The following is a 16,447-nucleotide window of genomic DNA, read 5'->3' on the forward strand; positions in this document are numbered from 1 at the left end:
TGGGTATCCCCAGGCATCCTTGGAGTCTAAGAGTTTGCATAGTTTTTTGGTTTATTCTAGGTGGTCTCCTGTTCCATACAAAGTCGCTAGAAGCCTTCCGTAAACTAGGGATGTATGTTTTTGGTATCAGGATTGGTAGGGCTTGGAGTATATATAAGATTCTAGGAGTACGTTCATTTTAAGTACATTTATTTTACCTAGCCATGATAGTTTTTGGATAGCCATGACGATTAATCTTTTATTATGGTATTTTTGATGGGAATATAGTTAACTCTGTAGGTCTTTTCAATTGTAGTCGCCAGTTCTATACCTAAATAAGAATGGAGTTGGAATTTTATTTCACAAAGATATAATGTTTCAATTGCTGAATAAAATAACTGACTCTGAGGGCAGGATTCTAAATCTAGTTGGACTTCTATTTCATAGACCAATCACTCTGGTAAATGTGTTTGCCCCTAATTCTAGAAGAGTTTCCTTCTTCAAAAAATTCACTTCTCTAGTAACTTAGCATAGGAAGGGCTCCCTAATTATAGGAGGGGAATTTAATATAATTATGGATCCTAATTTGGATTCCACATCCACGCGGCCAAATCCCACCTCCAGACCCCCAAATATCATCTTCCAATTTATTAGGCAACTGGGAATCGATGTGTGGAGGGTACAACACTCTGTCCAACGCAATTACTCCTTTTTATTCCAACCCTTGGTCCCAGTACACACGCATCGACTATATATTTCTAGACCAACTGAGTTTTAGTCAAGCTAAAGACTCTGATATAGGCCCAACAGTGTGGTTGGATCACTCATTGATCTCTTTGTCTATGGAGTGGCCAGATTGCACTTAAACACCATTCATTTCCAGACTAGATGAGTCTTTATTATGACATGCCCCCACTCACCAAAAATTCCACTTCATACACAATACCCTTCCAGGCACTCACTCATGGGACTCCCACAAAGCGGTAGTTATATATTAAGCAATGAGCCCGGTTGAAAAAAGCATACAACCACTTGATCAGAAGCGGCACAAACCGTCTACACTTGGAACTACAGCACAAACTAAATTCGAAAGACACACACACATTCAAGCAGCTCTAACAAACACTAGAAAATAGTTAAACTTCCTCCTTGCCAAGGAAGCCCAAAGGAAATCCCTTTATCTGAAGAAAATGTTCTTTTATGAGGGAAACCGTGCAAGAACCTTGCTCGCTAGAGCATTTAGAGAAAAATCTACAAAGACACATATATACAAATTCAACAAAAAAAATGGTTCTCCAATACATGACAGTAAAAAAATGGCAGATAATTTCAGCAACTTTTATAAACAACTTTATAACTTACCTGAAGACACATACCCCTCACATGTAAAATGGATGAAATAATAAATCCAAAAGGCCCACCTAAATAAATTAATTCTCACTCAAAAGGAGGCATTAGACGCCTCAATAACACTAACCAAAATACTAACTGCCATTGGCAACCTACCTCAAGGGAAAAGCCCAGGGCCATATGGCCTAACAAACACTTAGTATAAAACCTACAAGAACCTCCTAGCCTCTCATTTACTTACACTATTTAACACCCTAGAAGGAAGCCATAATGTATCCCCCGTGATGCAGGAAGTCCACATAGCAGTCATCCTAAAATCAGGAAAACACCTAGAACATCCAGGTAGTTACAGACTCATCTTCCTCCTAAATTCGGACCTGAAAATATTTGGTAAAATACTATCAAAACGTATAAACACTGTATTACAAGATCTTGTTCACACTGACCAGGTTGGCTTTGTTCCATGTTGAGAGTCGAGAGACAACACCATACATGCTCTACTGGCGGCATCCTATACCAAATTCCAAAAACTGAAATCGCTGTTTGTCACAATCGAAGCGGAGAAGGCGTTCGATCGCATTAGTTGGAATTTGCTAAGAGCCACTCAGGAATCTCTGGGATTTGGGGACAAAATGATTAGCAGAATATTTAGCCTATATTCCTCCCCCTCTGTGAAATCCAAAGCTAATGGAATTTTATCTAACCTTTTCCACATACACAATGGCACCCACCAAGGATGTCCATTATCCTCTATACTTTTTATACTGTCTATGGAAGTCCTTGCTTCACAAATTAAAACAAACCAGAATATCAAAGGAATCCCGATTGGCCCTCACGAATTCAAGATAGCTCTTTACGCCGACGATATCCTCTTTTCAGTTACATCCTCTGAGTGTTCAGTCCCAGAAATTCTTAAAGAACTCAAAACTTTTGGAGTGTTCTCTAATTTTTCACTTAACGTTTAAAAGTCTGAAATCTTTAACATATCAATGACTCCAGGTGAATGTGATCTCATGAACAAGGTCTGCTCTCTCAGACACCAAAAAGACTCTATTAAATATTTAGGAATCTCTCTTTCCTCTAACCCCACAATTCTTTTTGATAAAAACTATAAGACCCTACTTAGCAATACACATAAAGACCTTTCGGATTGGGCAGTCAAACCACTTTCATGGTGGGGCAGGGTGCATTCCATTATAATGACAACCTTACCAAAAATCCTATATAAGCTCTCCCGAAATATCTCCCTAATTGGTATATTCAACAGTTACAAACCACTATCAACAAGTTCATATGGGGTAGACATAAACCCAGAATAAACAAGACAACCCTCTACAGGACTACAGATGTGGATGGACTGGGCCTCCCCAACATAAAAGACTACCACTTGGCAGTTACATTGCATAGAATACTTGATCGGCATGGATCAGTGAATACAAATGTGTGGGTATCCATGGATTCTCATTTATTACAGGCCCCCACTGTTGGAGCCCTATGCTGGGTCCCAAACGACCTCAGCCCCCTAAGTGATCACATCTTTCCCATACTCTTGAATGCAGAGATGGTAGGGGACTAGATAAAGGATATTGCAGACTTCAGGAATGGGATCATACTTTGCCCTTAGCTAAATTTGTAGATGGGGGAGATTAATAGACAGAGATAGATTCATAGAACGTAGTGGAGGAAAGTTTAAGAATTAGATTAAACAAGCACAATTAAAACATTACATCACCACATGCCCATATAAATCAGACTTACTCCGACCCCTAACACCCTTTAAGAAATTATGCCTAAACAACACAACAGTCAAACATTCATTATCGATATCCCGACAATTAATTCAAGTCTCAAACCTGACATCATTGCCAGACTATGCCAATAGATGGCAACGTGACCTAAACATTAACATGAGCAGACCAAAATTGGATAGAATATTCCGACATACCCGCAAATCATCCACTTCACCACAATTACTAGAACTTAACTTGACCCCCTCCCGCCTTGGCTCCATTTACCCAGGAGCATCCAAACACTGCTGGAGAGGATGCAGGAAACGTGGCTCTCTATTACATATCTGGTGGCAGTGCACCAAAATATCCCCACTATGGCGGAGCATAGAGACCCTTTTCCATACTATATTCACCAAAGACCTTAATCCCTAGAATCACCCTTCTTAATGATCTCTCTAAATCCTACTGTAAGTTAAGATTACGTTTTTTTTTATTATTTCCTCTTTTTCTTCCTGAATAAATAAAAAATAAAAAGTCTACTATAAAATCATTTTTTTAACCCCTTAACGACCGAGGACGTGCAGGGTACGTCCTCTTAAAAAAGTCACTTAACGACCAAGAACGTACCCTGCACGTCCTCGGTTTGGAAAGCAGCTGGAAGCGATCCTGATCACTTCCAGCTGCTTTCCGGTTATTGCAGGATGCCTCGATATCGAGGCATCCTGCAATAACAAATTTTGCCCCTCCGGTGCAGAGAGAGCCACTCTGTGGCCCTCTCTGCACCGGACATCGATGGCCGCATTCGTTGGTGGGTGGGAGCGTAAATGGGAGGTGGGTGGGCGGCCATCGATGGCTTCTTAGTCAGAGAGGGGGGCGGGATCGGGGGCGGGATCGCCGGGGGCGCGCATGGGCGCGCGCGCGTTCACAGGGGGTGGCGGGAGGGAGCGTGCACGGGGAGGAAGCGGGTGGGAACCGCTTACACTACAGAAACTATTTTGATATTATTGTAAAAAATAATAAAAAACAAAACTAATGGAAATCATCTAAGGGATCTGGGAGGGGGTGGGAGATTGATCTGGGGGGGGAGAGCTACACTACAGAAAAAACTAAAATAAATTGTAAAAAAACATTTTTATATGCAAACTGGGTACTGGCAGACAGCTGCCAGTACCCAAGATGGCCCCCAATAAGGCAGTGGGGGGGAGTAGAGAGCTGTTTTGGGGGGGATCAGAGAGGTTGGGGGCTAAGGGGGGATCCTACACAGCAGCATATGTAAATATGCTTAAAAAAAAAAAGTAAAAAAAAAAATCTTTTATTTTAGTACTGGCAACTTTCTGCCAGTACTTAAGATGGCGGGGACAATTGTGGGGTGGGGGAGGGAAGAGAGCTCTATGGGAGGGATCAGGGGGTCTGATGTGTCAGGTGGGAAGCTGATCTCTACACTAAAGCTAAAATTAACCCTGCAAGCTCCCTACAAGCTACCTAATTAACCCCTTCATTGCTGGGCATAATTCACGTTTTGTGCGCAGTGGCATTTAGCGGCCTTTTAATTACCAAAAAGCAACACCAAAGCCATATATGTCTGCTATTTCTGAACAAAGGGGATCCCAGAGAATCATTTACAACCATTTGTACCATAATTGCACAAGTTGTTTCTAAATAATTTCAGTGAGAAACCTAAAGTTTGTGAAAAAGTTGACTATTTTTTTTTAATTTAATCGTATTTGGCGGTGAAATGGTGGCCTGAAATATACCAAAATGGGCCTAGATCAATACTTGGGGTTGTCTACTACACTACACTAAAGCTAAAATTAACCCTACAAGCTCCCTACAATTTCCCTAATTAACCCCTGCACTGCTGAGCATAATACACTTGTGGTGTGCAGCAGCAGTTTTTAGCGGTCTTCTAATTACTTAAAAACAACGCCAAAGCGATATATGTCTGCTATTTCTGAACAAAGGGGATCCCAGAGAAGCATTTACAACCATTTGTGCCATAATTGCACAAAATGTTTGTTAATGATTTCAGTGAGAAACCTAAAATTTGGAAAAATTTTACTTTTTTTTTTTATTTGATCGCATTTGGCGGTGAAATGGTGGCATGAAATATACCAAAATGGGCCTAGATCAATACTTTGGGATGTCTTCTAAAAAAATATATATACATGTCAAGGGATATTCAGGGATTCCTGAAAGATATCAGTGTTCCAATGTAACTAGCGCTAATTTTGAAAAAAAGTGGTTTGGAAATAGCAAAGTGCTACTTATATTTATGGCCCTATAACTTGCAAAAAAAGCAAAGAACATGTAAACATTGGGTATTTATAAACTCTGGACAAAATTTAGAAACTATTTAGCATGGGTGTTTTTTGGTGGTTGTAGATGTGTAACAGATTTTGAAGTTAGAAAAAGTATGTTTTTTTCCATTTTTTCCTCATATTTTATAATTTTTTTTATAGTAAATTATAAGATATGATGAAAATAATGGTATCTTTAGAAAGTCCATTTAATGGCGAAAAAAACGGTATATAATATGTGTGGGTACAGTAAATGAGTAAGAGGGAAATTACAGCTAAACACAAAGACCGCAAAAATGTAAAAATAGCCTTGGTCCCAAACGGACAGAAAATGGAAAAGTGCTGTGATCATTAAGGGGTTAAAGGAGTATCATGAATTTCACAACCATGCAAGATTTGTATTACTGACACAAGATCACGACACAAGAAACTTTAGAAAGATATCTTCTTTTAAAAACTAGTATTTTTGGTATAGGTTTTATAAAAAAAGAAAGAATCCTGTACTACACAAACACAAATAAAACCTTGTTCACGCAGACATAAATTGCATTTTCTAACATGTAACATTACAGAGATGCAAATATTAGTTTTATGAAGAGCAGCAGGAGGCTTTGCATGAGGAAGTTCTTGTGCAATGGTACATGTGGGCAGTGGATTTACAGTGCCTGCTGCCCGTTCCCTGCAAAGAAATCTTGTCTACTGCCTCTTATTACATGGGGCCCATAAGCCTTGATTCTAATCTTTTGGAAATTTTTATTAAATATTGAAGAAACAGGATAGCTGTTATTATTTTCCAATACCTCAAAATCACAAGAATCGAGTTTGATAACCCTATGATAGATCTACATCTTCCCACAACAGCACTGTTAAAGGAACACTCAAGTCAAAATTAAACTTTCATGATTCAGATAGAGCATGCAATTTTAAACAACTTTTCAATTTTCTTCCATTAACAAAATGTGCCCAGTGTTTTCATATTTGCACTTTTTGAGTCACCAGCTCCTATTGAGCATGTGCAAGAATTCACAGTATATACGTATATGCATTTATGATTGGTTGATGGCTGTCACATGATTCAGGAGGGAGTGGAAATAAACATAACTTTGACATTTGTCAGGAAAAAAGCTACTACTCATTTGAAATTCAGACAACTGTGTTGTCTTTTTACCATGCATTTGTTGATTATGCAAATCTACTGTATCTACTGGTCCTTTAATGACAGATAATGGCTGTTGACCACCCAAAACTGAATCAATACAAAAAAAATTCATGCCGCTTAGGAAGCATTAACAGTGAACATGTTCGGAGTTTGTTTTTAAATGCAAAACATTTTTTTTCTCATAATAAAATAACCTTACGCCTCCTGTGAGAGTTTTTTTATGCAGCATACTTGATTCAAGTGTCTTTACTTCACCTGACACTATATACCAAAACAGAAGTCCAGCAAGGTTTCCTTTGAGGAGCTAGCTGGGAAGCTCCCGATTCTCCCAGACTCTGTAATTTTGCACGTTGAAATAAGTGCTTTCCCTTTGTGAGTATCCTTCTATAGGGATGGAAGCATTATAATCATCTGAATGATATTGTGCTATTGGAGTGCCTTCTTTTAATGTTTTATTACAGTGTTGTGGAAGTGATCGTTTTTGAAGAAGAGTTGACCTGGCACACGCTTTCCCCACGATTTGAGATTGTTTCTTTATTGCCAATGTTTGTGGCACCTCTCTTTTAGTCTTGGGACCTCTTTTTCAAGTGGGACTTTGATTATATTATCTTTTAGTACATAAAAAATACAACAGCTCTCCAATCTGCCCAGCTGCTCTTACCAGCTCACCGGCCATTTATCCTCTTTCTGCTGTTCCTGCATTGTCTTCTCTCCTGACGGTCTTCTCTCTGCATGCTACAAATGTTGATATGTAGATATGGTGATGATGTGTTAAATGTAATTTTTTTTGGTGCAATTCAATCATCATGCAAAATCATTGCCATTGTTGGCATGGGCAGTGCCATCTTTTTGGATCAGATGGCAGATATCATTATCTAATGTATGTTATAATTGATCTGTGAATGCTGAGCATTTATCAAGTGCTTGATATGTACATTTTGCTGTCAATATTTCGGTCAGTTGGGTGTGATCGTAGACATTAATACTGTCCATGCATTGCCTAAGTTGCTTTTTTATTATCAGTATAAGTGTGGCATTTGGTGTGATAATTTCGGCATATCTGGAGTAAAAAAAAACAATGAAAAACACAATTTAATATATTGGAATCGAACCAATTGTTCTATTCAAGCAATAGTTAAACAATAAAATTTTCTAGCACATTTAAATATCTTTTGCATTAAAAAACATTTGACATAACTGGTCCTAAGCCTAGCAGTCTATTTCTTATTCAGTAACATGCATTGCAGAGCTACACTCCAACAGTAGGGCAAAATCTCACTAACTAGAATTTAAGTATTCACTAAACTACATTAAGAGACTGTACATTCACAGTTATGTCAAACATATCCAATTTTTTTTTTTTCACATACATAAAACCTTTTTTTTTTTTTGCACTTATATTCTCACAAAATCTAGGGACAGAATGTTACAGGGTTATGGATAGTACAACAATTTTATACAAATGAAAATAATAGTAGTTTAGCTTTCTTGTATCTAAACAGGTTTGATCATTAGTTACACACCTCCACATAGCAAAAACTGCCAAGAAAAGACAAGGTAATACCTTGAATGTTTACTCAATGCTACAGTCTGACACGCTCCCTATTGTGTTCTATATATTTAATATTTTCTTCAAAGCAAAGCCTACTTTACATAATGTTTTTTTGGCATTTAAATTTATTTGTAAAGGTCGGCCTTCAAACCAAGCGCGTCCAGCATGTTTCTATAAACACCGCTCAGCCTTCAGGCCACAAAACTGCTAATTATATATATATATATATATATATATATATATATATATATATATATATATATATAAATATATATATATATATATAATTCCAAGAATAGACAATGGCAACAGCACAATCTTTAAAAATATACTTCTTCTTTATTTGAAACAACATTAGGATAAAAACATAGCAATGCAAAAAGCTATGTTTTTATCCTAATGTTGTTCCAATAAAGAAGAAGTATATTTTTAAAGATTGTGCTGTTGCCATTGTCTATTCTTGGAATTATATACGGGAGGAGGGCAGGCCTCCATGGCAAACGTGCATGGTAAACCTGTGAAAATTGATACCCATTGAGAGGCTTTAGAGAAAAGTGCTGGACTGCCTGCTGTACTTGTTTTATATATATAAATATATATATATATATATATATATATATATATATATATATATATATATATATATATATATAAAAACACATAGTAACTGCTGCACAAGGGACTCTTTTAGTGTTGCTAAATTTTTTAATTGCAGAGTACAAAGTAATTTGCTTATGGGTGGCTATGATGTTGTTGGCACTTGTAGAGCAGAAGAAATATTTGAAGATGATTTGGTAACTTAACTCTTTGATAGCTGTAATGAAGAATATCTAGCAATTTTGAAAGGAAAGTAACTACCAGGGCTTTGAGAGAAAAACTTGCCCAAAATACCGAAGAATGTTTAGCATTTTTGCTATAACTTAATTTAAACAGAAATAGAGCCTTGTTTTTTTTTATTTACCTGTCAAAACTGTATATATATATGTTTAAGTAGAAAACACAAGGTATTGATCTAGGCCCATTTTGGTATATTTCATGCCACCATTTCACCGCCAAATGTGGTCAAATATAAAAAAACGTTAATTTTTTCACAAACTTTGGGTTTTTCACTGAAATTATTTACTGCTTGTGCAATCATGGCACAAATGGTTGTAAAAACTTCTCTGGGATCCCCTTTGTTCAGAAATAGCAGGTATACGTGGCTTTGCCATTGTTTTTTGGTAATTAGAAGGCCACTAATTGCAGCTTTGAACCCCACTTCTATTATTTACGGCAGTGAAGGGGTTAATCAGGTAGCTTGGCAGGTCAATTTTAGCTTTAGTGTAGAGATTACCCTCCCACCTGACACTTCCCAACCCCTGATCCCTCCCAAGCAGCTCTCTTCCTTCCGTCACCCCCATTGGTCACCCCATCTTAAGTACTGGCAGACAGTCTGCCCATATAAAAATGTAAGGCTTTTTTTTTTCTAAATTAAATGTTTTAATTTTTTGTATTTTGTTTTCTGCAGTGTAGGATATTTCCATACCCTCCAACCTCCCTGATCACTCCCAAACAGCTCTCTAACCCTCCCCCCCCCTATCTAGTGTCATCATCTTAGGTACTGGCAGGTACTTACCTTTTTACGATAATTCCATTCTGAAATTGTGAGCTTTTCAGTTCCTGTTAAAAATGGAATTGCAGAACACTGTTATATTCCACACAGCCATTGGCTACACACTCTAGTGACCTATTTATAACTGTCCCTAATTGACCATAGCAGAGAAGGTAACCTAAGTTACAACATGGCAGCTCCCATTGTTGTATTGACACTAAGGCATCTACTTATCAAGCCGTCAACCGCAAATACGCTGGAATTCCGCAGCGTATTTGTGGCTAGCCTGATTCCCCTTAGTTATCAAACCCTACAGTCTGGCAAAAGTAGAATTTTGTGATGTAACATACGATCTGCCAGACTCAGTCCGACACAGATCAATTCTTACGTCATTACAGATGTTCCAAATGCAAATTCGGCACAATCTGACTACTTTTGCTAGTTATCAAATTTCTACCAGGTACGCTTGCCACTATTCCGGCCCAGCGTACCTGGTTTTCAATCCACTGCCCTGGTGGTGGCGGATGCCATAGGAATCAATGGGAGTCTGAAAGCAGCGAAAGCTCATGTTAGCTGCTGCCCGATATCCCATTGATTCCTATGGTAACGTTTACACCTAACACCCTAACATGTACCACTTGTCTAAACACCCCTAATCTGCCACCACCGCCACCTAAATTATACTTATTAACCCCTAATCTGCCGCCCCTACACCGCCGCCACCTACATTATACTTATTAACCCCTAATCTGCCCCCCACTACACCGCCGCCACCTACATTATACTTATTAACCCCTAATCTGCCACCCCCTACACTGCCGCCACCTACATTATACTTATTAACCCCTAATCTGCCCCCCTACACTGCCGCCACCTACATTATACTTATTAACCCCAAATCTGCCCCCCTACACCGCCGCCACTGACATTATACTTATTAACCCCTAATCTGCCGCCCCAACACCGCCGCCACCTACATAAAGTAATTAACCCCTAATCGCCCCCCTACACCGCCGCCAGTATATATTAAATTTATTAACCCCTAAACCTAAGTCTAACCCTAACCCTAACACCCCCTAGCTTAAATATAATTTAAATAAATCTAAATAAATATTCCTATCATTAAATAAATTATTCCTATTTAAAACTAAATACTTACCTATAAAATAAACCCTAAGCTAGCTACAATATAACTAATAGTTACATTGTAGCTAGCTTAGGGTTTATTTTTATTTTACAGGCAAGTTTGTATTTATTTTAACTAGGTACAATAGTTATTAAATAGTTATTAACTATTTAATAACTTCCTAGTTAAAATAAATACAAATATACCTGTAAAATAAAACCTAACCTAAGTTACAATTACACCTAACACTACACTATAATCAAATAAATTCCCTAAACTAAATACAATTAAATACAATTAAATAAAATTATCTAAAGTACAAAAAAACCCAAACACTAAATTACAGAAAATAATAAACAAATTTCAAGATTTTTAAACTAATTACACCTAATCTAATCCCCCTAACAAAATAAAAAAGCCCCCTAAAATAAAAAAAGCCCTACCCTATACTAAATTACAAATAGCCCATAAAATGGCCTTTTGCAGGGCACAGCCCCAAAGTAATCAGCTCTTTTACCTGTAAAAAAAAATGACAACCCCCCCAACATTAAAACCCACTACCCACACAACCAACCCTACTCTAAAACCCACCCAATCCCCCCTTAAAAAAACACTAACCCCTTGAAGATCACCTTACTGTGAGAAGTCTTCACCTAACCGGGCCGAAGTCCTCAACAAAGCTGGCAGAAGTGGTCCTCCAGACGTGCAGAAGTCTTCATTCAGATGGCATCTTCTATCTTCATCCATCCAGCGCTGAGCGGCTCCATCTTCTAGACATACGACGCGGAGCATCCTCTTCATCCGACGTCTTCTTGAACAATGAAGGTTCCTTTAAGTGACGTCATCCAAGATGGCGTCCCTTCAATTCTGATTGGCTGATAGAATTCTATCAGCCAATCGAAATTAAGGTAGGAAAAATCCGATTGGCTGATGCAATCAGCCAATAGGATTGAAGTTCAATTCTATTGACTGATCCAATCAGCCAATAGGATTGAGCTTGCATTCTATTGGCTGTTCCAATCAGCCAATAGAATGCGAGCTCAATCCTATTGGCTGATTGGATCAGCCATTAGGATTGAAGTTCAATCCTATTGGCTGATCCAATCAGCCAATAGGATTGAGCTTGCATTCTATTGGCTGTTCCAATCAGCCAATAGAATGCGAGCTCAATCCTATTGGCTGATTGGATCAGCCATTAGGATTGAAGTTCAGATTAGGGGTTAATAAATTTAATGTAGGTGGCGGCGGTGTAGGGGGCAGCAGATTAGGGGTTAATAAGTATAATGTAGGTGGCGGCGGTGTAGGGGGCGGTAGATTAGGGGTTAATAAGTATAATGTAGGTGGCAGTGGTGTAGGGGGTGGAAGATTAGGGGTTAATAAGTATAATGTAGGTGGCGGTGGGCTCCGGGAGTGGCAGTTTAGGGGTTAAACACTTTATTTAGTTGCGGCGGGGTCCGTGAGCGGCGGTTTAGGGGTTAATACATTTATTAGAGTTGCGGTGGGCTCCGGGAGCGGCGGTATAGGGGGTAAAACAGTATGGTATAGTGGGGGTGTTTAGTGACAGGGTACCAATAAAGCTGTGAAAAAGCAGAAGAGCAGCAAGATCGATGACTGTTAGTTAACAACAGTCCGCTGCTCATCGCACCGTACTTGGTGCGCAGCTTTTTGACAGCTTTTTTGGTAACTTTGGAGAACATATTCAGGTCCGCGGCAGCAATGTTAGGCGATCTTAGGTGAGCGTATTGGTGCCGTCGAATGCAAGTAAGTTGACAGCTTGATAAGTAGATGCCTTAAACTTTACACTTATTTTGTAAATATTTAAACAGCTAATGAAACTTTAAAAAATACATCTACATTTTATTCTCAGACTAATCTTTTCTTTGAATGTATCATTCTATGTAGCATTTATTTAGTGTTTAATGTCCCTTTACGGATGTTGTACTTTTTTGGCATTTTATAAACAACAGAATTCTCACTCTTTTATACCCTCCATAATAATAGTGCTATCTTCCCACTACACCCACTCTCTTTCCCAGAGTGCCTTTCAGCTACAGTTTTTTATTGTATAACATACACTGATGATATAGCTCAATGCCAAAGCCCAGTCTGGAACGTCATGATTTAGTTAGTTGATATTATCTTCTAAATAATTGTCCAACCTGAAACACAGTTTTAAGCTTTCAGAATTATTTACCAACATAAAATACATTTTTACTAGAAACTCACCAAAATACTCAGCCCCATTTCTGTAGAGAAAGACACCCTAAGCTTATGTATTGACATTCACATACAGTGCTAATGTGATGTGTCTGTTACAGTGAGAACCTGTAAAAGGAAGCAGAGGAAAATGAGCAAATAAATAAATATGACTTTCTTTCCCAAGGTGCTGTATGTGATTTTTATTATCTCTTGTAATTTTTGTATAAGATATTGAAGAAGTCTCTACACAAGCAATAAGTCATATTTTAAAATTAAAAAAACAACAATGTGTAACAATCTGAAGATAGCATTTATTTTTTTGGATACCCTAGAACCGCATAGAGGGCAAGGGTTAATATCATATCATAAAGGGACAGATCATCTCCTGAGAGTGCAGTGCAATGTATATTATAGGGGAGATGAATCTATTTTGAATTCATATATCACGCTTGCTCCAGTCCTAACCCTGAGCTGCATGAAAGGCCTACTGGCCTCTGGCGCCTCTGTAATAAACACGATAAAATAAGCACAGGTCATGCCACCTCCCATTTTTCACCTGACCACAGCAGATACAAAAAAACAGATCAAAGAGATATAGATTTGCCTGAGTCAATAAATGTTGCAGGACGCCACTAGTTTGGAAGAAATCTTTAATATTCCCACAAAACTGAAAAGTGCAGTAGTCTGAAAAAAAGTTTATTAATAACCTGTTTAGTGATTTAAACTGCAAGAAAGAAAACATGCTTGTGTGACCTCTATTCTACCTCTGATAGATGGGCACGGACACAAGAAAGAGACAGATATGTGGTAATAAGTGAATTGAAAGAGGATTTAATTTTGTAGCCCTATTTATAACTCCTAGTCCATATACTGAAAAGATGAATTACACGGTTTATTTCCATGGAGAATTAGTGTTTTGGAGTAATGCTATGTCAATAAGATAGACAGATGATAGCTAAATGTTTTTGCTTAGCAAATAATGCAATATTATTGTTTAAATTACTAAGCAAAGTCGTGTTCTAGTATCTAATGAACATTCTTTAATAGATAAGTCATCATTACGCATTAGGTTTTTATTGTTTTATAGTGTCATGTTTCAGCTACTAGCATGCATTTCTATTGTATGTATTCTGTGAAAATACCATTGATTTTGTTCCTCATGTATCACTTGAAAGATTAAATCCCACATGAAAGGTAAGAGTAGATGATAGGAGCACAATTAAAAAACAAAGTAACATTTTATTCATTTTAGCTCACATTCCTAGTACTGTATTAATTCTGTTAGAATAAAAAGAGAAATGTTCTCGTTTTGCCTAACGATTGGTTAATTTATATATTTTTTTGAATAAAGTAATGGGTATATGTGCCCCCCTCCCAGATTTCTCACATTCACAGAGTTTAAAAAGCCCCAGCATACTGCCAAGTCCTATTAAAGTGATATTAAAGAGCTATTGATTTTGTCTAAACATTGTGCTGGAATTTAGATGTTCTTCAATATGAGGCAAATTTCCTAAGGGCTAGTGGCGCACTAACTATAGTGTGCAAGCTATATGGGGTATTTATCGGCTTTTTACACGCAACAGAATATCGTCCGGTTAGCGAGGCTTCTGGTTAACTCTTACACGAGACAAAAAAGTTGGACTAAAAACATTAAAAATACATTTAACAGTACAGTAACACTCATATAAATAACACTGTCTAATAAATTGCATTAAAAAGTGATAAGCACTCAAAGATATGAGGTCTCAGGTTTTTTAAAAAAAAAAAGACATGCAAAGGGCTTTTAATATAGAGATACAAACATACACATGTCTAAGTATGTATATGTATATATATATATATATATATATATATATATGTTTATATGTGTGTACATATGTATTCATATATTTATATGTGTATATATGTATTTACAGAGATATATACAAACAAAAACACATAAATACATATGTACACACATATAGACATAAATATATATATATATATATATATATATATATATATATATATATATATATATATATATATATATATAAAAATAAATAAATAAAGTGTTTAACTGTGTATTCAATATTTCAAAATCCAATGTTCTTCACATAGGGGAATATTTTCTAAGTATTTCTAAATAGATATTTGTATACAGTATGTATCTGTTATATATCTATACATCAAATATATAAAAAAATCATTAGAAATATATAAAAATATTTATTTAAGAACAAATAGAACATATTCTTCTATGTGAAGAATATTGGAATAAGAAATATTCATAATTCATGTCGGGTTTAGCGCACTTGAATAAACGTTATCAGGTCAGCAATCATTAACGCAGTCGCTGTATTGGAATTCCAATTTTTGTGCTAACTTTTTACTTTCTACTCATAATATGAGCACAACCCGGCACGTGCAAAAAAATCTGCGAGTGGGAGCACTAAATAGTGCTCTACTCGTAATCTAGCCCTAAATTGGCTACTTTTTTGACTCTCTATAGAGTGTGGGACAAGCACAATTTTTTACACAAAAGTAAAAGGTGTTTAATGTCCCTTTAAGTTTCTAATTCGCATTAAATGTGCATCAAAACCAATTTCAAGGGTTATCAATAAGCTAGATTGTACCTCTCCCTACCTTTATTTCTTTTAAAAAGCTCCTCCTTCCTTTAACTATCTCCTTGCTCTGCGGAGAACACTGGAAACATTATGGTGTCTATTCATTAAGAGGCGAATAGCAGGTGAATTGAAACAGTTCACTTCCGACCCTTTAACTATGCATTATGAAGCGTCAAACCCAGTGAGTATCTCCTGCAAGAAGATCTGAATTAGCCCTGCACATGGTATAGTTAATGCTGTGTACAATTCACCTAAAATAGGAGAATTACAGGTGAATTGTATTTAGTATATTAACTATGCACTGTGCAGGGCTAGCTCAGCTATTGCCGGAGATATTCATCAGATTTGGTCTTTGATAATGAATAGTTAAAGGGACACTGAACCCAAAAAAATTATTTTGTGATTCAGATAGAGCATGTAATTTTAAGCAACTTTCTAATTTACTCCTATTATCAATGTTTCTTTTTTCTCTTGCTATCTTTATATAAAAAAGAAGGCATCTAAGCTTTTTCTTGGTTCAGAACTCTGGACAGCAGTTTTTGATTGGTAGAGGAATTTATTCACCAATCAGCAAGGACAACCTAGGTTGTTCACCAAAAATGGGCCGGCATCTAAACTTACATTCTTGCATTTCAAATAAAGATTCCAAGAGAATGAAGAAAATGTGATAATAGGAGTAAATTAGAAAGTTGCTTAAAATTTCATGCTCTATCTGAATCACAAAAGAAAAAATTTGGGTTCAGTGTCCCTTTAATGAAAGATTTCAAATAACCTACAATTCACCTACAATTCACCTGCAATTCATCTCTTTGTGAATAGGGGAATAAACCCTTATATATGTGTGTGTAAGAAAAAATC

This window comes from Bombina bombina, chromosome 1 (assembly GCF_027579735.1).
Source record: "Bombina bombina isolate aBomBom1 chromosome 1, aBomBom1.pri, whole genome shotgun sequence".
NCBI lineage: Eukaryota > Metazoa > Chordata > Amphibia > Anura > Bombinatoridae > Bombina > Bombina bombina.